Source organism: Dromaius novaehollandiae, chromosome 2 (genome assembly GCF_036370855.1).
Source record: "Dromaius novaehollandiae isolate bDroNov1 chromosome 2, bDroNov1.hap1, whole genome shotgun sequence".
Taxonomy (NCBI): Eukaryota; Metazoa; Chordata; class Aves; order Casuariiformes; family Dromaiidae; genus Dromaius; species Dromaius novaehollandiae.
The window spans coordinates 136,441,619-136,466,315 of NC_088099.1; positions in this window are offsets into that span (position 1 = coordinate 136,441,619).

Consider the following 24,697-nt stretch of genomic DNA (forward strand, 5'->3'; position numbering starts at 1 on the left):
GACATATTTTGCTTTTTATGCTAAACTTTTTCTCCTAGCAAAGCAGTTCATCTCAGGAAATTATGATTAAACTAAAACACCTAGGTGCAGATAGTGATAGCTCTGTAAGAATGAACTGGGGCCTTATTTCATGCATTATTCAATTAGACAAGGGTCTGTAAGTCAGGTAGGATACAGAGCTAACTGATGTGATTGTCCTGAAATATTGATCTTCATGGAAGGAAATACATAAGCTATTACTCCTATTAGATATTCTTTATTTGAAATAGAAGATTATGTAATTTAAATTGAATATACCTTTTTTTTTCCACTTTGCCACTGTTACATAGAGAATAGAATGGAAATTAATGAATAGCATTCAAATAGAAGGTAGAGAAATATTCTGGTTCTGGCTGAACAGAAGGTAAAACAAAATTAAATGAGATGAGAGGAGGAAGGGAGGGAAGGAAAAGCATTAATTTGGGATATATTTTGTTTTACACAAAACAAATGCTTTTGTTTTGTTTAAATATATTTGATCTAATCAACTCTCTTACTAACTTAATAATTTGAAATGAAATTTTGAAAAGACTTTGCAATTTGGAAAAGAATTTCCAAAAAATGCTTACAAGTGGCCTTTTCAGAAAGCAAGAATTTTGGTTTAGTGAAAAAAAAGATATTCTAACTTTTTCTTTTGTTCCACAGTTGAATGAAAATGAAGATGAATTTTTGGAATGGAAAAATTCAAAGCAAGAGTAAGTATTATCTAAAAATAGCCAAAAGCCTGGTATTAAAACACAGGTTCCAATCCTAGCCTGTCTTGCTCTCAAATACTTGCATTCTGAACCTGAGAAAACTTCTGCTTTTGTTGCTGTTACTATTTTAATGATGTATTTCCACAATAAGTCTTTTTAGAAATTTACATTTTTTAAGTCTGTATATATTCATTTGTCAAATCAGTGCCATTAAAAATGGCATATGCTTTATTTGAGATCCTAATTATGATAGACATTTATGGAAATTCTCTTATCTATTTTACTGGGCTTTTTATATTTCAGAACACAGCAGGATTGTATAAAATAAAAGGCCTGGATACTGATTAATATTAAAGGCTATAATTAGTGAAAATGAAATTAATTGGATTATTGCTGTTGATTCTTATGGAAATATCAGAATAAAACAGCAGGCTTTCTTGAGAAGGGGAAAAACATGTAAACAAAGCATCAAAAACCTCACCAGGAAGCATTAAACTTATGAAAACTAGAAAGAAATTAACCATAATTGCTAGTCTACTGGGGATGTTACAACTGCAGCCACAGCCCATTAAATATTGTCTGCACTTTTAAAAGAAAACACACTTCTCCCCGCTCCATAGTTGAGATCCAGTGAAGTGGCTGCCTAGGCCCGTTTTTAGTGAAGAATCCCTGTAGCCAGATATTATGCAGAGGGAGAATTTATGGTATTTATTCCATTTACCTCAATGTAAAGGGGGCATGTGTCCTAGCATAAGCCTGTTTTACTGGAATTTGTGAGGCAAGTGGCAAGTTGTAATCTCTGCTGCATGCGACATTCTTCTTCACAGCTCTCACAGCCCCCAGCCTCAGTTGTCTCTCTGATTTGTGTCTTGTCTGTCTCACTGAATATTATGGAGCTTCTAATTTTATAAACCTGCTGGGATGAGGTGGTCTTCTTTGTAACTTGCATGTCCGAAAGGCTCACACATACGCGGTGAGATGGTTGATTACTTGGAGCCTCTCATTCTCCATGCCTCTTCCCACCTCACACATCCAGACCTGAATCCTGCTCATTTGCAGCTGTGAGCTGTGCACTTTCCTGTTACAAGGTCTCCTGTCCCAATGGCGGGGCTGCCTGACCTGTGCTCTGGTCACCAGCAGCTTTTGGTGTGAGGAATGGGGGAACATGGTGGGGTGTTACACTACAGACTGGGGTCTCGCTGCCTTGCAGGACCCCATGCTCCAAGGCTGCTGGAGAAAAGCACACTTTTAGCTGTTGCCCCTTTCCAGTTGCTGTATCTGTCTCTTACTCGTTACGTGGCTTCATGTTGGGTCTATCACCCTGTGGGAAACAAGAAGATAGGAAGTTTGAATTGGGTTCCTATACGTTGTTTTACAGGGGGGGGATGTTCAATTGACAGGCATATTTCTCTTTCGTTTTGTTTTTTTTTTTTCCAAGTGACTAGATGCATGCTGCCCTGAACAGTGGATAATAAAGCTGCAGATGGTTTTCATATCATTTCCATCCACTAGTGTATGTTTAGACATCTAATACCTAGGGGCCGAGCCCTGATGCATAGCTCTATGCTAAGGCAACAAGGGGGAGGGCTGTGCCCCTTGGTTCAGTGCCGAGCCCACCAGAGGATAAGCAAGAGCATAAGGAGTTGTGAGGGAAGAAGGGAGAACAGGGACCTCACTGAAAAGAATTGTGTCCCCTTTTCTTTATTTAAAAAGCAAATAAATATGGTGTGGCTGAGAGAAGTGGGTTGTCTTGTTAGCTTGGTAACACTGAAGAAGTCATTAGGCCACAAATAGCCATCACCACACAGCAGAAATAAGGAGTACTGGCTTGTTTGTCCTCTGTGCTGCCGTCTTGAGAAGTTAAAACTCAGGAAAATCCTGCTAAAGCAGGATGCCTCCTCTCATAACCCATCCCATGTGGGGAGAACGACGCTGCCCAGAAACTTCAGCGAATATCTGGAGCTCTGTCAAGCCTGGCAGCACCAAGCATCTGCTGAAAGCCTGTGCATTACTGTAATGGTTTTACTGGAAACTCAAACTTCCCTTTGTATGATACAAAGTATATAGCTCATGCATGAATGCCTTCATGGTTTAGCTTACTGGATAATCTCAAGATGGAAACACAGAAGTAGTGGAGATGGGCAGGTATCTGTGCAAATCTGGAGTGAGTTATTCATGAATCAGTAAAGGCCATAAAGGTTCTAAGCAAATAGATGTATAAACACATCTGTAACTATGGAAACTGTAACAAAAAAAAAAAAAAAAAAAAAAAAAAAACACCTTGAAAAATATCATCAGTGAAACAAGGGAAGAATGTTTTAATGTATCCTATCTAAAACAATATACCCTCAAATGAGGGTGCTCCTTTTCCCACTTATACTCAGCTAACATGAATTTGAAGTAAAGCTCCTTCTTTTATAAGTCCTCATTATGGAAACGGACAGTCCTTGCACAACAACAACCAGTCCTCACACAACAACCAGTCCTCTCAAATAAACTGTACTTTCCATCTAGCAATTAAAAACAGACTACAGGAGAACTACTCCCATAAGGCAAGTATGCCTTTACGTGCTAGACTGGTGATTAACATCTCTAAATTGCTTTTTAATGTTAGCTATGGGGTTTAGTAATATTTGCTACTCTAATAGCAAATTTTTGAAGTGAAATTTATGAAGCTAGAAGATTTCAACTGTATCTTCTTTAAATATTTGGTTACTGAAAGTTTTCTTTTCGGTTTATCTAGCTCCATTTGACATTTGCTGCACTGAACATAGCATAGAGTTAGAGTTGATGTTCAGCTCCATGTTACTAAAGATCTGAGAACTGTCTCCACTGAGCCTATGATGTTCTTTTTGGTGATGGTGTCTTCTCCACAGATAAAAACTTTATATTTTACCGTGTGGAGCATAACCCGCTCTTTAGTGCTCATCCTATTCATCTCATGTAAATGAATATGGTGAGTCTTTTCAGTTTGTCACATGTAAGTTCAGGTAGCCTTCAGAATAACTTATTCCTGAGCACAGAAAAATTCTTCAAAGCTGTGGTCAGTCTGGATAGGATTACAGATGACATTTAGGCTCTATACTCAAATTGTCAATTACTTTTTTCTATATGAGAAATTCCTGAAAGTTTTTAAAAACATTTTTACTTTTTCCTCTTCAAATGATAGTGAGAGAAGTCAGAAGGAATTGTTCCCCTATATCCAGACTAACTTTTTAAAGTTTCCTTTTCTGTTTTGTGTCAGTTATACTTTAAAAAATCCACAAATTCATAGCATGCTTATTACTTTGGTAACTAGAATGTGAATAAGATTGTAAGCAAAACTTGCTGTTATATAACAGAAATACCATTAGCCTTTGAAAAGCATCCTAGTTGAGCTTTCCAGTTTAAAGGCATATAGATTTACTAGGTTACATTTGGGCAATGCCAAATATAGCTGATAAATAGCTTTTTAATGCATGACAGGATCATGCAGCCTGTTCCAGTCTTGAGCCTGCAAGCTACATAGGCCATAAACATCTTCTGAATATTAACAAATATCCTATCAATCAGAAAGAAATACACTCCATCTGATGACTTTTCAAAATAGAAGCCAGCTTGAAGCTTCTGTTAACTTTTCTCATTATTTGTCAAGCCTTTGACAGAATACTAGTATGTAATGTCCACTAAACTGTGAAAGTTTAAATATTTAGGCCATATTCAATGTGGGTTTTAACTCAAATGAAGATTACTGAGATGAAAATTCTGCATTACTTTAGTAACCTGTCAATGTTGTTTGCTTGCTTATCTGTCTACTCTTTTCTTAGGGATGAGAATTAACGTAATCAGGATGTAAAAATGTAAACATTTCAATTTTTTAATTGTTTGTTTTCAGGTATGGAATTTGCTGATTCACTTCATTAGTTATGCAGCTATAAGTTGTACTGAGGATTAATATGAAAATTTATTTTAATTTGCTTTCTCCTTTCTGCTCAAATCTTGCAAAATGTGCTGAAGACTGTCTGAATAGGAAGATTCCTCTCTGCTCTCAAAACCTCTGCAGAGCTGTTGACTGTCCCCAGGCTGATACAAATTCCCTTCAGAAGGAAGGCTGGCAAAGGTCTTACAGAAGTCTGAGATGTTTGACTTTGGGAAAATTTAATACAAACCTAGTGATATCATTATTTAAAAATTGGAAATGTTTACAAATTTAGTGTAAATGGCTAAAACAAAATGCTCTCTTTTTTAATTGCTTCAGAATGTTTCAATTTCTTGGTTTATTTCTTCTCTTTTTTTTGTTTGCTTTTGAGATGTCAGGGATGCAAAATCCATCAAAACCCATTTATTTTCTAAAAGATTTTTTTAACAATGTGAAAACATTTAAATGTGTATCCACTATTTGTGCCAAGAACAAATTTATTAGTAACAGTTCACTGACAAACAATAAATATTTACTCATGAGTATGTTGTAAATAAAAGCAATGTGTGATATATTCTTTGATGTGTTAATTTGCAAAGTCACCTGTCTGGCCAAAGCTAGTCTCAGTTTCCAGGAGAATATTAGGACACATTGGACATCTCCCCAGGAATAGGAAGGCAATATCAACTTTGAAAACGTGGAATAAATGCTGGCCTGATTCAAGGGCCTCTGCCTTGTCCCAAATGCCAAAGGATTTGGTACACAATTTAATATATTAATTGCAGGTGTATGAAAAAAGAGCTATGCTTAAAACTGTTGGTATGGGCTTTATACAAGGTGGGATGAACTGTTTCTCAATAGCAGAACAAGAAAAGAGGTCTAGTCCCCCTTCTAGGTTGTTCTTTGAACCAGGAAATTAGTATTTCAGTTTAATGCCATTGCATACATTTTGGTAAAAACTCCTGCAGTGATGTGTGTTTAGACCAACAGATGTTTAGTGGATGTATAGCAGCTATTAATGCAAACTGAGACACTGTTGTTCTATAAACTTGTCTAGTACTGCTGTGAAGTGTGACTCATGGGATTTACATATTGGATTTGGTATGTTAGTGCTTTTAACATCAAAATAGAGTTCCTTCCTCTTTACCACAAGATCAAATATTATATATTTTTTATCAACACAGTATATTTGGAAGTGAAGTTTAATTATATTCACAGATTGCAGGTCCCAAAACTTTTGGTTTTATGGAGTGGTTTTCACTGAATAAGTTAAAGTGAGTAAATAACATTACAGTCTGTAGTGATATCTTTTGTTAAGTCAGTGTCATTATCTACAGAAGGTCTTCATGGTCAAATCGATCTTCAAAAGTGATCTGCTGAAATGCAGATTTCTGTAAGTTGATTTGAGGACGCAAATGAGACACATGAGCTAGGACAGAAAAAGTCATAAAGGTGGAATGTACTTTGTAGAAACTGGGCAATTCAGTGAAGTGAGAAGACAGATTTTAATGCCCTGAAATACAGTAGGAAAACATGGAGATGGGGGCAGTGAATGGCCTTGAAGCAGGAGTATGGACATGCTTGGGAAGCAGAGACTGAGCTAAGACATTTAAAGAGATGCAAGGTGACAGTAAGGTGACTGTGAGTGGGCCAAGTGGAACAGGAGATGAGTTAGAGCAAAAGAAGGTGAAGACTCTAAAAAGTGTCAGTGGTGCAGATGGAAAACAAGTATCTGTAAAGCAAGCAGCCAGATTTGGAGATAACTTGCAGATATGGAGTGAGTTTGGAGTACAAGGTGCTATCCAGGGTGTCCCTGCGTAACTTGGTGAAAGCTACGCTAGTTATCTCTACAGTGTATCTAGATAAACCAGTAACATGTTTGATCTTTAAGAGGGGACTGATAATACTTACAAAAAAGCAAAAGGAGAAGGGCCTTTTATAAAAACAGCCAAATCATTGATAAAATGATGTTAAAACGCTTTGGATTCCAATAGGTTCAGCTGAATTGTTTGATTACTTTTCTCTCATATGTCTAAGCTGGAATGATCAAAATAAAATTTCCAGAAACAAAGTGAAAGTCTTTATTTTCTGGAACTGATGATCACTAAAAGATGTGTTGCATAAAGTACTTTGTAAAGTTTTTGAAGATAATTAGGTCTCTGGCATTTGTGGGAGGGCTTTGCGCATTCGGTTGTCTCGAGGCTGGTATATCACTGACTGATACAGAAATGTGAGGGTGGAACAGTGTCCCATAGCTAATGAAGGGTGAATAAAACAACTACTGAAGATTTTTCTCTCTCTCTCTTTTTTTAAAGCATCTATTACAACATTTAATTCCCTCTCTTTTCCTTATATTGAATTCCTTAGGGGATCCAAGGAATTTCTGTGTTTGGGTCACTGTTAATAGCAACTTAAAGGCATGATTTGAGACATGCATGTTTATATCAGGCTGAAAAATAGGCATATATGCATTTATTATTATTTCCAGTGCTATCTATCATAAGGTAATAAACCTTTAAAGACATGTCAGGCAGTGATGTGCATAGCTTAAAAGGATTAGTTTAAACACGCACACAAAACTTCAGGCTTCTCTGAAGTCAGAACTTCTGACTTTTTTTTTAACTTTAGTAGACAATAGAGAAGGGTTAGTTAAGAGACATTTATCACATCCTCATATAATGACTCTTTCATTTTTAAATTAAAAGGAATGATATAGCATGTCTCAAGTCTCGAAACATATTTAAATGATGGCATTAACTTCTCTATTGGTGGGGGACACACACTATGTTATATCTGCATGTTTTCTGTAAAATTCCTAAAGCTGTCATCTGAGTGAAGGAGAGCAATAAGTATATGGAAGTCTTATCCCTCTTAGGCTTTAACAGTTTCAGAATTAAAACTGTGGTCTATGTTATTATATGTAATAAAGGGGGATTGTCAGAGCATGTTCATAGGAACAGCAGGGTATTGCAATACTAGGGGTGACCCACCAAGGCCAGTACCCTGTTTCTAACTGGTTGCAAGAATTCCTGGCAAGGTACATGGCCACACAAAGTAATGGCCACAATACTTTTCTGTTGCATTTCTATGGCCACAAAAAGGTAATACCATAACACTATCATTCAGTTTCCTCTCTTCTCTTTTGTAGATCTGGAAAGGATGTCTTGCCATTCCCTATTTCTCAGTGTTAAGCCTCATCATGCTTGGGGTGCTATCACTACACTTGCTTACAGGTTTCATAGTATTTTACAAGGTGGATTAAAGCAGACTGGCTTTATCTCTTCTCCTCCTCCCACCCCCTCAGTCTCGTAATACAGGTAAAATTCTTGCACCTACTAAATCTCCCATCCTTTGTGTATGGGGAAAAATCAAAATCTTTCATAAAGGAATCCTTTAGCCATAATTAACAATTTGTGCTTCAAAATTTCTATTCTGAAATTCAGAGTAGAATTTAAATTGGCAAATCTATACAGTATGGATCTTTTCCCCCCATTGAACCATAGAAACAGATTGAAATTTTTTTAAATATTTTTTCAGGAACACTTTATTTTAAACCAGCAGCTTATAGTATTGCTAACATATATCAGAAGCTGAAATGAATACTCTTGTTTATCTCACTTAACAACACTGTTGAAAAGACTGATTGTACTAAACTCTGTAAAACCTAACATTTTTCTTGCCAGTAAATTCAGGTTTGACCCTTTGAAAAGCTTCCTAGTTGCTCATTATGCTCTGTAGAGAACAAGAAATAAAATCAGTAACTTTTTTGTCAAAGGCATTTCATGCAAGTGTGAAAAGCTATCAAAGTGAGCTACAGTTCCAAATATCTCAACTGCTTGTTTGCTGTCACAGGCAGCAGCATCTTCCAAAGGGGAACAGATTTGACTAATTATCAGCTACAGCCGACCAAGGCAATTGACACATTTTGTTCAGGGAAGCCTGGAGTAAAACCGTGCTGAGGCTCGTCATTGTCAGAGCTGCCTTTTGTACAGGCTCTGTGTTTAAAAAAAACAATTAATCTTCTTTTGGAATGAGAGAGGTGAGCCTAGAAGAGCCCTTCCTCAAATAAGGGCTGCTTAAGAAGCTGCTCAGAAAACAACTATGTGAGCAAGAAAGGCTTTAGTAGAGGTTGAAGGCAAATGCAAATTGTCTGGTGGAGCAGCAGGTTTGCAAGAAGCAGCAAAGTACTGCAAAAGAAGATGTAGAAAGGATTCGTAGCCAGAGAAATATTCCCTACTCAGCAAGAAGCTGGTAAAATACACAGGCTTTCAGGAAAAGTCCTGGCAAGAGAGGCTTGAAATGAAACAGCGCATGTTTAGCCTGTGCTGCATTTAGGGAAACAATTTTTTTTTTAATAATAAGAAAAGATGTAGCTTCATTACTTGTCTGTGGGTTTTAGTTTTTTTTTCTTTTTTTGAGAAATGTGCAAGGCCTCAAATAGTGGCTTAATGATGGGATTTCAAAGGGTGACACTATGCACAACTCTAAGCTATAAATGAACACTCTTTTGAAATGGGTACCTACCCAACAAAAACAGAATAATGACTTTTGTTTACCCTTCCAGTTGCCAATGGTGTATTTAAAGTGCGTTTAAAAATGCATGGAGTTTTTTTTGCTACAGACAACAAGCAGAGTCTGTGCCTGTGTTCTCTGAGCTTTCAAAGTGTGAGATGTGGGTTGAATGACTTATCAACACAGTCATGGATTGAGTTTTCATTGTGTTTGCATGTTCCATAGAAAATCTGTGCACAGCTCATACTAATGTAAGCTGATATCTTAAAAAGATATCACTGTTAACATTTGCAGTAATATGATGTAAGTAATAATAGTTATGAGAGCAAAAGTATTATGTTTTTCCAAGTTTTAAGTATCAGAAAGCAACTAGAAATATAGGAAAGACTCCCTCATAAAACATGTGCTTAAAACTGTGCACAGGGGTACGGAAAGAGGGAGAGAGAGAATTTCGTTTTAAGGCAGAGAGGAAACTGAAATCTCAGAGCAGCTTCAGTCTTTAACAACAAGGACCCTTAGAGGACATGACAGCACTAGGCTGAAGTGTCTGTACTAGAAGCTGAAGAGTCTGTACTACAAATGAATGGGATGACAGAGGTACTAAGCAAAATCCTTACTGTCCAGTGGAATCACAACAGAGTGGTTTTTGTTTTATTTTTTTGTTTTTTTGTTTGTTTTTTTTTTTTACAATTTCATTACAGTGTTACAAGTCTGTGTTTTCAGAAATGCTTTTCATCTTTTAAAAATGTGCCCAGGGATAAAATTGATTCTGAGTTCTCTAATGCATCTAGCCATTCTACTCTTACCAATATCAAAATCTTTATAACTATGGTAAAGGGAAAGCTTTCGCAGTAAGGAGCACTATAGGAAAAGTTCTCAAGGGTACCCAAAAGGTACATGCTTGTGCCTCCAGTTGCTTGCTGAAGTATATTTGCCCTGTGTCCACAGCAGGAATCTGTTTCACAGTGGCCAGTGTTACCCAAAAAAACCTCTGTGGCATGCAGCACGCATGGGAGCTGGGAGAATTTGAAATACACTGGCAATGTCATGAAGACAGTCTAGGTCTGCATACATCTCAGGCTACTTCTGCAAACCAATGTGCCTTATGTATTTCTTATCAACAGTCTTCTGAGGCTGTTTATCCAATCCAAACTGAGGAGTCTTTTGAAAGCCTGTCCCTTTTACAAGATTCACAGATTCTTTGCTGATAGCCATTGGCAGGGACCAGTTGATTGTCTAATGTACCTAATGAGATGTCTTGAGGAGTGCAAAGACAAAGAACCTTACTCCATAAACTCTGCATCAAGACTGTGCCTTTTATTGAAAACAAAAATACTTCTTCTCAGGCATGGTAAAAGACCTCAGCACTGTACCCTCATTAAGATGTTTTTAGGGTATTTAGATAGCAACAATGTATATTCAATTTCTGACCTCCTTTTTTTTTTTGCTCTTTTTTAATGCAGATTCAGGAACCGTGCATCAGAAGCTGGTCTCCTATGTAGGTTCTGATAGGCGGTGTTGAAATCGTCCTTTAACCTGCTTTAGAAACAAGTAAATAATCCATTTTCCAAATCCAATTTTTCTGACCCTGTAACTCCTTTCTGAATCCTCTCCAACTGATAAAGGTCTCTCTTGAAACGTGGTTACAATGCTGAACACTGTGTTGAACCTTTAATAAATTTGACTCTAGTGTTTCTAACACATTAAAATGCCTTATTCCTAACACTTCTGGGCATAACATTTGATGTATTCCTTTTTGTTACTGTCATCTTTATTTACATTTCATAAGTTGCCAGTTTGTATTTACTTCTGTATTTCCTAAGTATTGTGTATTGGAGGGATGGGTAGTTTTATTTTCTTGCAGTTTTCACTTCTGCTCAACAGGTGCAGATTTTAAATTAAGAATGCTTTCATTCTCTTGCATATATTAAAATGTTTTCACATAATTCCTTTTATTATTCACAGTTATGCATTTACATTTTCCTTCTCTTTAATCTTGTGTGTGTACTCCTTCATGATAAAGCCTACTACTTTCCCATCATACAACTTCCCTCCATAATGAATTCCTGAGGAATCATTCCACATATTAGCAAAGACTGTAATGCAGGTGTGTGCCTTGTAAATACTGCACTGTGAAGGAAAATAGATCCATTTGCAAATAACACTTTCTGTCATATTTGCACCAAGGAAAGCAGGATGAATTCCTTTATTACACCCAGAAGGCAGTATATGAAAGTATTAATGGTATCCCTTGCAATTTTTTTTATATAGTAATGTTCCCTGGTACAAATATTTTCTTGTAGGAAAAAGAAAAAACATATCAGTGTCTGAAACATACTACAGAAAAAATAAAGCTTAAATTCAGAGAATTTCAATATACCTCTATCAAAATCCCCAGTCTATACATGCAAGGTGAATAAAAGCTTTGTTTTTGTAATGGAGATGTTATCTAGGTGTTTCTGTAAAACTTAAAAGCAATATTTGTAGAGATCCCAGCAAATTTACATGCTTAACTGTAGGTCTTCTTCCCCGAGCAGTTCTATACATCAGACAATTTGAAAAGCAAATTCGGGATTCTTTTTCTACTACTGAGAATCAGTAGTTTTGCATGCAGATGCAGGCAGATGCATCTATTGGACATCGTTTAAGGGCCAGATTCTGTCTTCCTTGTACATGTATGTGCTTGGCTCATACATGCATAAAAATCTACTTAAACTTAGCTTCTGGTTCAAATGCAGCAGCACTAAAAGAGTTTGTTATAGAAAACAATAATACAGCTGCATATTGGTGGTCTTATCCAGCTGCTCTTATCATTCTGGACTCTACCTTACTATACAGGTACCAATATCAATTATCCAAACAGTCCCTGTAAACCAGTGGGACTGTTATGACCAGTATGAGGAATGGAGATAAAAGCAAGCCAGCACATTGCACATGCAGGACGTTATATAGGATTTTTCTTTACACAATGAAAACCTTCATTTTTCAGGGAAACTGGAATGCATCCAGCATACTAAATTAATGTTTTACTATTTCTCTTTAGAGCTTTGAGAAAGACTCTTTCTTGAAAGGCTAAATGTGACATTCATTTTAATATTGCATACTTAATTCACAGTGTGTTGTTGCCAGAGAAGCAAGACTTGCATGGGAGGACTTTTTTCTAAATAGAAAGAACCCTGCATTCTTGAGAGGTATCATTGGAAAGTTGGAAATGGTTATGAAACACTAAGTCTGTGGAATTTAACTGAAATATTTCCATAGACTGCATACGGTCCAGGTTTTCTTTTTTTTTATTCACCTTGAGTTATGTGTCATTTTTCTAGACTCCAGATCAATCATTTTCTTTATTTTCTACTGACCATATTATAAGCCAATTTTCAGGCAGCAGTATATCGATATTTGGCTACTGGACTAATTATTTAACAACAAGTGGTTATCAATCTTGTCATGAAAACATGCAGGAAAATGCACTATAAATAATTGGTTAGAAATACAAAGTATATCTAAGAGGAATAATTAGAGGTTCAACCCAACCATCTATACAAATGTTTATAAAAATGCTAATCTGATGCCTTCTCGGAAAACAGAAATCAAAGCTGATTGCTGTCATTTTCACCTCCACACTTTTCAGTAATAGAAAAAATTGCAGTGGAGCAAAACTTGCAACAACCCAAATTTGCTTTAGTACATATAATTTACTTCCCTACCCACACTCAGTTAAGCTGTATGCTATAAGGCTCTTCTAATTTCCTTGTTTCCAACACATACAAACCCACCACTGAAGTTAATGTTTTTTATTTTTATTTTACAAAGTTATTTACAAAGCTTGTAGTCCCTTCTCAGTCCCACCTGGGATTCCAGCTTGATGCACACAGTCAGTGTGTTTGCCCACCCACATCTCTGCACTGACATTTGCTCAACTGATCCTACAAACACACAGACTGCCTCAACCACATGATTTGATTATAGATCTAACAAGCTTAGATTAATATGCCAACACTAACTTTTTTGCTTTTATGCAGTACATGCTTTTAATACAGTACAACCTGAATATTTGGAAAAGCATGCAGATTATTGATCTTTGGGGAATTATGGACTGAGCACAAGTTAAAAAAAAAAATCTTAAAGTCTTGCTAGCTTCTTGCCTTATTGTAGTTCCTCTAACTGAGAAGTGTAGTTTAGTTATCAATAAGTTGGAATTGCAGTACATTATGAAACATTTGATGTTTATTTTATGGTAATATATATAAATAGGTTACCTCACTAAAATATCTCATTTTAATGTTCACTTTTTCAGTAGGTGTGTTCTTGTGAGACCTATTATATTTTCTGGTATCACAGCTCATTGAAGAGGAAATAGAAAATATACCATAGCATCCCCTATTGAAATTAAAACAGACTTAAGTGAACTTTGTCTGAGGTCCTAAGGCATTCACCAAATAGCACTAAATATTTTACATTAACATGGGTCTAGCTTGGTTCTCTGGAAATGTTAGAATTACTTTTTGCTATATATTCTGAGTCATCTTCAAAATTAAGCCCAGCAGAGCCAGATGGAAATATGATTGCATTAACCATTTTCCTTGGCATACCTTTACACTAATCAGAGCCAAAAACCAGTTTTTGACACTCCTGCATAATACATAAGATACCTTTATCAATAAGATGGATCCGGGCTCTTCACAGTGCTACCTGGTGGGAGGATCAGAGACCACAGGCACAAGCTGAAACAAGAGAAGTGTATATAGAAGTGAATATATGAAAAAACTTTTTTCCCCATGAGGACAATGAGGCAGGGGCACAAGTGCCCAGAGAAGTTGCACATTCTCCATCCTTGGGGGTTTTCAAGACCCAGAGAGAGAAAGCCCCCAATAACCTGGTCTGATCTCATGGCTGAGGTTGCTTTGAGCAGAAGGTTGGACTAGAGATCTCCTGAGTTTTCTAAATTATTCTGTGGTTCTATGATCTCTATGGAGCAGCAGCAGCAGTACTTCCTGTACCAAGCCTAAAGCAAACGACCTTAACATCTACAAGGCATTTGTTAACTCTGTGTTATAACAGACATCTTATTTTAGAAAATACATTACAAAAACAGTATTTGTTAGAGCTATTCTAGATTCAGCTTTTGCTCTAAGCGCCGAAACCGCATGAATTTTTGTTATATTCTTGGGCTTATGTATAATGCCCATTGAGCTCTTGCAGCCTTTGAAAACAGACACATTTGTTCTAAAAAACATACAATGTCAAATTGTATCCCTTAGAAGTCGTATTTTTCAAAAAAAAATTACTTCCTTTATCTGTTTTTCCTGTTGAGTGCAGACCTGTCCAAGCTAATTTGAGTCTTTGTCTTTACCTATATCCCCAGTTTCTGCTATTGTGTTTTTTTAAAGAAAATCTGATATGTTTAAGGAAGGAACAATGACAACTTCAAAATGCATATGAGACCAAACTGCAGTTATAAAGCTTTCTAATATATGTTTCCCTCCCCATTTCAACTAATTTTCTTTCAACTCATATAAAAGTATTTCTGAGTACAAGAAGGACCTACAAGTGCATCAGGAAAAAGAGTCTTTGCCTTGCACAGTTACAATTCAATACCGAAATTCTGCAATGGATTTTTGTAGGTCCAGTACTGATACTATATGGAGCCCTGTAAACAGTTTACAGAATCTAAGTCTACATATAGACTCCATGAAAACGGTGGGAGGGATGCCCACACAGAGAGGTGGAGCACCACAGTCAAGCTTACACAAGGTCAAGATCTAGGCTGCCCAGGCAGACTCCTGGTGTAGTTGAAGAAGAAACAGCCCACTTCTGTCTGGTAGCCAAAGAGGCTGATGCGGGACCTTCATCAGGCTGGTCTTTTCTCTTGCAGCAGCTTTTCTTTCATTCCCTTACCAAGGACACAGCAGCAGCAAGGCTAGTAAATGTTTTTCCACCTTAAGGAAAGGGAAATAGAAATGAAGGGTTAATTCCTCACAGGTGAACATGGAATTGAGGCTTCTTATTACATCCCATTATCAGGAATGTACATGCCAGAAATCCCTGTGTCTTATAAAAGAAAAGCACTCTGCCTCTACTCTACTGATCTCTCAGCAAGCTGTTTTACAGTTCTGTCAAACGTCACTAAAAGTAAGCAACATAAATCTTCTCTGATGCTTGTCTTTCCCCTGCATTTCTTCTCCAGAAAGAAAAGCAAGCTGATTCATGCCTTTGCCAATTCTTCTTATTTTCTGCTAGTGTTATTACTTACACAGCTGTTATATGACATGTTTCCAAAGTGTTCACTACCAGCAGGGCACACTGCCCCTGCCTAAGTCTCTGCAGAGACTCTCCTAGCTTTAGAGACTGCCCAGCTCTGGAAGGTACTCATAACAACTGTCTCTTCCTTGTCAACTGGTAAGAATATCATGAACAACTTATTTCTTTTCTGATCAGAAAAGCTCTTGACATGTTTGGGGAAGGGATCTTCCCTTCTTCATTCAAACACACAGCAGGCCAACTCTAAATACACGAAGTAACTACCAAGGTCATGTCAAATGCCATTCCTGAGCAACTTAATGCCACAATGAAAACCTAAATGCCATCACATTTTTTTCATCTTCTGCTCCAAGGTTTAGACAACTTTCTTCAACTTTGCTTTTTTATGATATTTGTACTAAATACAGATGCATTTAAAACAAACAAACAAAAAATGCCTGCCTGAACAAGAAGATGTTTACAGGTGTTCCCTCTTAGAAGAGATTAGAAAAACAGCATGTTTTCTCATGTTACTTAATGCTTTTCTAATAATCACTCAAGGTATGATAGCGAAGAGCACTGCTGAAAGACCTACATAAAACGAAATCGCCTGAATCTCATACCTAGTCAGAATCCACCCTAGGATCCCTCACTCCAGGACTGCAGACATTAGACTGTGTTGCTACAACAGCTGTTACCATAGCTACAAACAGGACTAGTCCCTGTTACTTAAACAACATACTGTTCATTTTACAAATATTATTATTCTTTATGTCTTGGCTTGTACTGTGATTTCATCACAGCTCTCACTGCTCTTGCAGGAATATTTGATTGTGGGATTCAACCTTCCCCTTTCTTACTACATGAGCTTGTAGATCTACTTGCCCAAGTTTTTACTTTATGCAATATTGAACTTTTAGCAATCAATATAAATTAATGAATTGTATTTCTAGCTGACTGGCAATGGGCTGTAATTTAGTTGTGACATATATAAGGCAACTGTGGCAACAATGGAAAGAGCATACCCTTTACTTAAAAATATGGAAGAATATGTGCATAAATATATTCATATCAGATCTGATTCTTCTATTGTAAAAGTAGAATTAGGAGGCATTACTACCTTCTACAGCTTAAAAAAGCTTTATCTGTGCTTTGATGGATGAATGGTTGCTATTTGTAGAAGATAAGCACTGCAAGACAAACTAGACTTGCAGAATTTTACTTTACACAACATTGTTCATCACTTATTAAATTACTGTCTCAAACAGTTCATATTCATTTACCGCAAAACCGCATTATCTACATTCATATTCACATTGTTGTGTGGAGTTAAACAAAACTCCTCAAACGCTATCCCCCTGGATCCATTATTTATGATTACAAGGAACATTATATGTAACAATAAGTCTATGAAGAATTTTCAATCAAAATATTTCAGTTCTCAAGGAGTTATTTAATATGGGAGCTATATCACTGTGCATTTGAGGTACTGAAGGTTTGAACTCTAATTCTGGCTGTAACCTATCTTGAGATTATATAAAGATGGTATCATAAAGAGTTTCTGACCTCAGCAGGAATTTTTGCATTTATAGTACATATACTTCCATTTGCTCTATTCAAATAGCTGTAGCACCTAAATGCAAATAGCCCTATACAGACACCAATAAACTTTTTTCAAGACGTACTAATGGTTAGTAATCTATTATTTGCTCCTCTATAGATTTGCTCCAAGAGTATCATCTGTTACTGAGAGAAATATCATGAATAAATCTAATGGAGGCATTAGTTTAATTAATCAGGCAGGCAAGAGTTTGAATGCTTAAAAAAAGGAGACCAGACACCAGGTTTATGGGAATTGCTTAACCTGCCTATTAGGAAAAACAGATGTACATCAGAAATTATGAGAACATATGGTAACTTTTGTGAAAAGTAGTGTAGAAAAAAAATATTTTTTCTCTTAGGAAGGAAGGAAAGAAAACCAGAATGGTCATAATACAATTAATGGCATAAACTGAAGTTCACTAAAGCATACTGCTCTTTTTCCTTTGATTCTTCATCATCCTTGAATAAAAGCATGCTGCTGTTCAGCTGGTATATCTTTTCCCTTGCTGTTAGACCAGGCAAAAGTTAATTCTGATATTTTGTGCTGCTTTGCTTACCAGAGTACTCCTGAGGAGAGGAAGTAGTTCAGAATAGCAAGTACAGAATAATAGGGTATTTGCTTTCCTTTGATTTGTAACCCTGAGGTTTTATCCTTACAAGAATCTTTTACCATTACCTGATGATTTGAAGATACCACTGAGTCCACAACTATTGCTGTCCCAATTATATATTTATTTAAACTTCTCTTGACAAAAGAATGGGGAAATTGTCACAAATTTACTAGTAAGGGGCTGATTTTATTATTCCTCTATGTATTTTATTTTTAAAAACCACTATCATACATCTAAGCCTGCTTTCAAGCTGCTGCTGCAGCTAGAGAGACTTGCAGAGTTTTGCCCTAGGGCTTTGCAGAGTGCAAAGGGTTGTGGTGCCAGTGGAAGAGTAAACAGGCCCTCTAAGCAAGCTTGTGACAAAATGCTGTATTTTCCCCAGAACACTGTAGAAAGCTTAGCTATTGATTGAGGACTCTTTCCTGTTCTTTTTTTTTAATCTACTTGTTTTACAAGTAAAATCTTATTGTAGTTCCAAGCTCCTGCTCTCACTTCTCATTGAATAACCACTGAACAACATAACATCAAAAGCATGCTTGGCTGTGAATATCAATGCTATAAATCTGCAAATCTTGGTAGTTAGTGAACTGGCATGAAGGATGAAAAAATCAATGCTTGGATGCCAATTCTAAAAGCTGAAAATCAATGCAGTCTTTGGGTATGCTAATGTATCATAAACAGGGAATAAAATATAGAAGTTTAACAGTATGTGGCTTTTATTATTTTTTTCCATTTAGATTTTTTTTTTGATTTTTAAAGAACTACTAACAATGAAGATTTTCAATAAAGTATGCTCAAAAGAAAAAAAATTCTCAGGTAAAACAAAATCCTGTATTCTGTACTGCATGCTTTAATTGAAATGAATTGGGTTAACATTGAAAAGTAATTATCTAGATGAAAACAAAACAATAGCAGGAAAATGCCTTTATTTTGAACTGTTTTCTGGAAAAATCAGTTCATGCTGTTAACCACACTTTATACTCACTACTGTCTTCATTCAATGTAAAAATGATTGTTGGGTGTATTTTCAGTAATGTCTTCTTCATGGCAAAGCTTTCCTGTGGGGTGAGATTATGTTTACTAAATAATTAAGTATTGACTGAATTTTTAGGCAGCTCTGATCCTTGCTACCAATATTATTCAGTAGTATGAGTTCTGCTATTACCAGGGATGCTACATCTTGGAATTCCTTAATCCAGCTTTACCTCGGTTTTCACAACTACTTACTCATAGTGCAAAACCATACCGTTAGGATCCCCCAAGAAACATGCTTTTAGCAACTTAGTGAATTACATTATCCTATAACTTTTATTTGTAGAAGCATACCGGTATATTTATAAAAGTGCATGCTCTTTGGCTGGTATCTGTTTGTATTTAGGTAGAGGAGGAGTTAGCATGTACACTGAACCCCGTCTTCCCATGTTCCCCCAGTGCATTTGGAGTCAAAGGGAATTGGCTTGTGCATGCTTACATTAGATTTGTTTCGTAGCCCCTTTTTGCCACTTGAATCTGCCTCAAAGTATATTAAACATTGTCCTGAATTGAAAAGCAAGCAGACCCTCAATTAATGTGTCTTTCACAGATAACCCACCTTGTTGATAAACAGAGACAGATTTTACAGGCTTGGCTTTAACAGTGCAGTGAGAGCAGGCCAACAGCAATATCTGTGCTTCTCTCAAGTTGCCTCTCTGTCTTGGAGGCAGCTTCTCATAAACGCACAAAATTAATTTATTACCTCAGCCTTCTCTTCTGTGCTGTCAAGGATTTCTAAATCATTTGAGAATGGTTTGCTAAACCCACTATTTGTTGTGTTGACTAGCAGGGATACTGGTACACATTATGGATAAATAAATAGCTTTTCTGGGTTCGCAGTATAGGAGGTGCTGCTTCCCCGAGGCAGTAACTCAGCACTGAGGTGAGCATTGCTGTGAGAGTGAGAGCAAACAGGCAGCAAGATTTATTCTGCCAGGGACTGTCAGCAGTGTCTCACTGTTTCCTTGTAAGCTGTCACTTGTCTCTTGCTTTCTGCTTACACTGCTAACTGTTGAGGGCTAGAAGCTGCCCATTTATTTCGTGCGTAGGTGTGGGTGCTCCGCGCAGACTTGATCCCTGATAGAGATTGCTAGTTGCCACAGACTGCAAATAGTAATTATAAGGAAAGAAGAACTCCTTAAGCAGATAGATCTGATATCATAAGGCAACAGGTCTTTCCTGAACTTGTAGTAGATCTGTACGCTGCAGAGCTAATGACAACAAACTATGCTACGTAGGTGGAGCTGTATAGGCTGTACGGTCCTTAAGTTCAGAAGCGTAGGGCTCTTCAATCTGAGGCCTTGAGCTGCCAGTAAAAGTTGATATTATTATTATTATATTATTATTATTATTATTAATATTTTCTCTTTGTCAACACTGTCAAAGAGCAGTTGTCGGGCTGCTCTGTTCTGCAAAGGCTGTCATCATTACACACTCCCACTCCATACACTGAAAACTGCCTTTTTACGTATTTCTTTAATAATGCCAAAAGAAGACATTGTCAGACTCCAGAAGAGATCTCTTTAGCAGGGTTTTGAATAAAACAGAGGAGTTAGTATTAATATGGTAAAAGAAATTCCTAAGACGAGTTAGCAAATTTTGTATGTACAATTTTTGCTTCTCATTAATTAATCATATAAGAAAGCAGCATTTACTGTCCTCAGCAGGGGTAGGTTATAACTGGCTTAATTTTTAAGAAACAAATTCTGAAACAAAATTACTTAGACCTAGTGATCATCACAGATCTAATCACCCACTTTTCAATGGTAAGGTGAGTTTCTTTGACTGTCTTCCATAATATAATGATAGAGGACCAAAAATATTGTCTTTTTATGTATAATGAAAAAGAGAAGGAAACATTTTGTCCTACAAACATACTTCATACCTGATATATTTCTGGGCCTGAGGATAGGATGAGCCAACAAACAACAAATGATATTTGCTAGCCAGAGTGTGACTCTCTGAGGCAGCTACGTTAAGGATTTTGAGGTGTTCCCTGCGAGAGGCGCACTTCCCTCTGTCTTTGTACCTAGGCACTGTTACAGGTCTTGCACAGGGGTCTGTAGTACACTGAATATTTTATATGCTTAATGCATGAGGAAAAAAATGTGTGGGGTACTTTTAATCCTTTCCCTTTTCACTGTACTCCTCTGTAAGAGGAACTAAGCCTTAACTCAGTGCTTACTAGAAAAATTAACTGAGAGAACCTATGCAAAACAATATATTTAGTGTGGGTGTCTACCACATGATATCACACAATTTTCTTTAACATAGCTATCAAGAAAACTAATGTAGGCTAATTATTTTTTCATTTTCTAACATCACTTCCAAACTTCAGCTTTGGCACCTCAAGCAAGTAATAACAGCTGTTAGCCTGTCTGGGAACACATTTGGCTTTTACAGGACTGTTGGATGCCAAAGCAAAGAATATGTTTTGTCCCCAGTGATATCTGGGTCTTTGCTTTGCACTTTGCCAGCTGCTAAGAGCGAAAATGGTAAAAAAGTTGAACGATTTCTGGATCTAATGCAACATGATCTTTCTTTCTTCTACAATTTTATGTTATGCAGTTTAAAACCAGAAGCACCTTAGTGATGTTTAGGTAGCTAAAAGAGAAGGAAGAGGCTATGTGTGTGAATATTTTGTTTATACATTTCAAAAGGCATTAAAAAAACTAACGTATTGCTCTATAGTGATCTTCTAACAAGAAGAGAGATAATTTCTCTTCTCTACTGTAAAGTCTCTGCTAGTTTCTTCTGTTAACACATAGGAATGGAGTTTCATTTCAAAAAAATTTCCATGGGAAAAAACATATTATGCATATGTTGTAATGGTGCAACTGAAGCAAAATCATGCTGGAGCAGGAGCTGACATGGCTGTTCAAAGAAATGCAAAGATAAACAAATATGACTCCCCCTGCCTTGTCTTTATGAGCTGGGTACAAGTTCTTGCAAGTCAGTTTTACCTTTCTGAAACAATCTCTGATAGTTGCGAACCATCAATTTCTGAAATCTAAATATGTCAGTGTAAAGGTCCTTGCTGCACACTGCTTCATCACTTATCATCCTAGCAGAAGCATGCAGCTAATACATTCCTCTCATGATCCTGCATTTCCACTCCAAGCATTTGGAAATCAAATGCCCATTCACCAGTCAACATAATTATGAAAAAAGTCTCAGGTCCCTGTTGCCTGATTTCTTCTCATGTTTCCCACATACAACTATTACTTAAGAAATGAAAATTCAGGAGTTTCCTGACTATATATTTGCTGAGGCACATATTAAGTTGGTTCATGCTGGCTCCTCTCTGAAGCATATTATTTGTGTAAAAATTATAGTTGAGTAGATATTGTAGCATTTTAGCTTTCCAGAAATGTGTACCAACTTTATGAAGAATTCTAATACCATTGTATTGTTTAATACCATAGTTTTCTTTTACTTTAGTTTCTTCAGCTCTTCAGTAAGTTTCTTTTTCCCTGCTGTTTGATAGGATTATTAAAAATGCCTTGAAGATTTCATATTTCATATTGCCAGCAAGCTACTGGTACGGAATAAAAGACGGATAAATGTGCTAAGATGGCTCCTTTTCTGCTCATTTTATCTCACAGCTGTAAGATCCTTTCAAGCCTGCATTAAACGCTCACTACGTGTGTTGGCCAGACACTCAAAAAACCTAATGGCTCACTAATATCAGTTAGTACAGCTTATTGTTCTGAAGATATTTCTTTTTTTTTTTTAAAAAAAGCTGTTATACAAAAGAAACACTTTAATACTTCCACTATTAGTTCCAATTAGAAATGGCTAAAATTGGGTCTCTTTTCAGTAGTCTTTTGTAACTCAAAGTCTTTCAACTTCCCTTCTGCTGTAAAATTTAAATTTAGGATGTTATGATAAATGGTTAGTCTTATAACTATTAAATCCAATGGATATGGGAGTATAGTCAGAGACTTTTAATTGTTTTTGAATAAGCAATTAGCTTTCAAGGAAAGAGGTCTGGTTTTCTGAGGCAAAACAGATGCAACCATAAATCTGTACTCAGAGACTACTTACAAAGGTACTACAAATTCAGTTAACACTCTAGTACAGTATCTGTACAGACTAACTCTCTCCTCTGCTTCTACTAAACTTTTCTCCCTTTCTGCCTGTGCTCTTTTCTCCAAGCTCTGTAAGAATAAGGGGAATATACTGTAGTAACAACTTACTACAGTAGTAAATTGTTACTACAGTATATTCCCCTTATTCTTCAAAAATTTCCTCATCTACTTGACTTTTTCTAACTGTTTTTTACTAAAAAAGAAAAGGTTTGACAATGGTTTACTAGAGCATTTCCTTAATGCTGGAATGGGAAGAAGTATAATTATAGTTTTCAGTTTTGTTTAATACATTTAAATAAATTCACTTATCCGTCAAAATGCATGGGTTGAAAATAACAAGGAAAGACAGACATTTTGTAGTATCTTTCCCCTTTTAATAATTTTCCTCCTTCCCAACCCTTTACCAAAAGCATATGGGAAGACAATCTTTTTAGACAACTGTCTCAGCTGTTCCCTATTTTGACATCTCTAAATCAATTTTAGCATGGTTTTCAATACTAAGAAGCTATTTTGCACTGAGTTGAGCCTCATTCACCTTTATTATTTGCAGTGACTATCCGGAGGAGGGAAAAAGATGCTTCTAAATGGATTTTTTACTGGGAGACAGGAAAAATCAAAACAGCCAGTTGTCATGATTATAGTTAACCTTTTCCATTTCTCATGACGCTGCAGCTTTGTAACTTGCATTTTGAACTTGCAACTACATTTAGGTGCTTCTATGCAGGCAGCAGTTTGGGAAGACTTAGCTATGGGCTTAAGTGATCCTATTTGCCTAGTATCACTTTTACAGGAGGGATTTCACAAGCCAATTCCTCTAGCACCAAATTTACGCAGGTACTACGAATTCAGTTAACACTCTAGCCCTATCTGTACATGGTGCTCTTTCCTCATCCTTTCAGGTATTTCAGTTAACTCAAGCAGTTTTCAACTTTTGCACATATCTTCTCTTAGCTTGTTAAAGTCTGGTAGTCAGGACATTGGATCTAATCAGTGAATTTGGCTTTTCTTAATATCAGCATGTAACATCCATGAAGGGGAAGTCCTGCACCTGGGACAAAATAACTCCATGCAACAGAAAAGGTTGGGCACTGGCTGACTAGGGAGAAGCCCTGCAGAAAATGCCCCATGATCCTGGCAAGCGACAATTGAAGATGAGGCTGCCTGTGCCCCTGCAGTGATGATACTGGGCTGCATTATCGAGAGTGTATCTAGAGGTCAAGGGAAGTGGTTATTCCTTTCTAGTCAGCATTTGTGAGGGTGAACCTGACCAACTACGTCCAGTTTTGTGTCTTGTTCCTTCCCAGGGTAAAAGAGATAGTGAGAAACTGGAGAAAATCCAGCAGAAGGACCCTAATGTGGTTAGGGGCCTGTAGCATAACATAATATGATGAGAGGCTAAAGAAGGTGGGTTAGTTCAGCCTGGTAAAGAGTAGACTAGAGGTGAGGGATTATAACTGTAGTCTTCAGCTACCTAAATGCAGGTTATAGAAGACTTTCACTCTTCCTTCAGGAGTCCAGGACAAGAGCTAATGGCCACAAGCTGCAGCAGGTGAATTTCTGACTGGCTATAAGGAAAAAAAAAATCAAAATGAGAGTGGTTAAGCATTAGAACATGTTGTGCAGAGAGGTTGTGGAATCTCCATCCTTGGACACTTCCAAAAGTTGACTGGATGAAGTCCTGAGCAAACTTTGAGGCTGGCCCTGCGAGAGTGGGTTTGGAGGGCAGGGTAGCTGGACTACAGAGGTCCCTTGTAATCTAAATTAGTCTGACATTAAGTTAAACAGCAGGGATCTCTGTTCTTTCCCAGGAAAGTAATAAATGGCAACATTCAGTCACTCTGATAAGGTCAGTGAAAGCAATAAACGCTTTCTTAGAACTGCTGAAAATGAATTAAACAGTGCCTTCAGCGAACACAATGTTTGAACTACCACAATCTGACTACTCTTTGCTATTTGTTGGTGGGTGACACTTTTTGG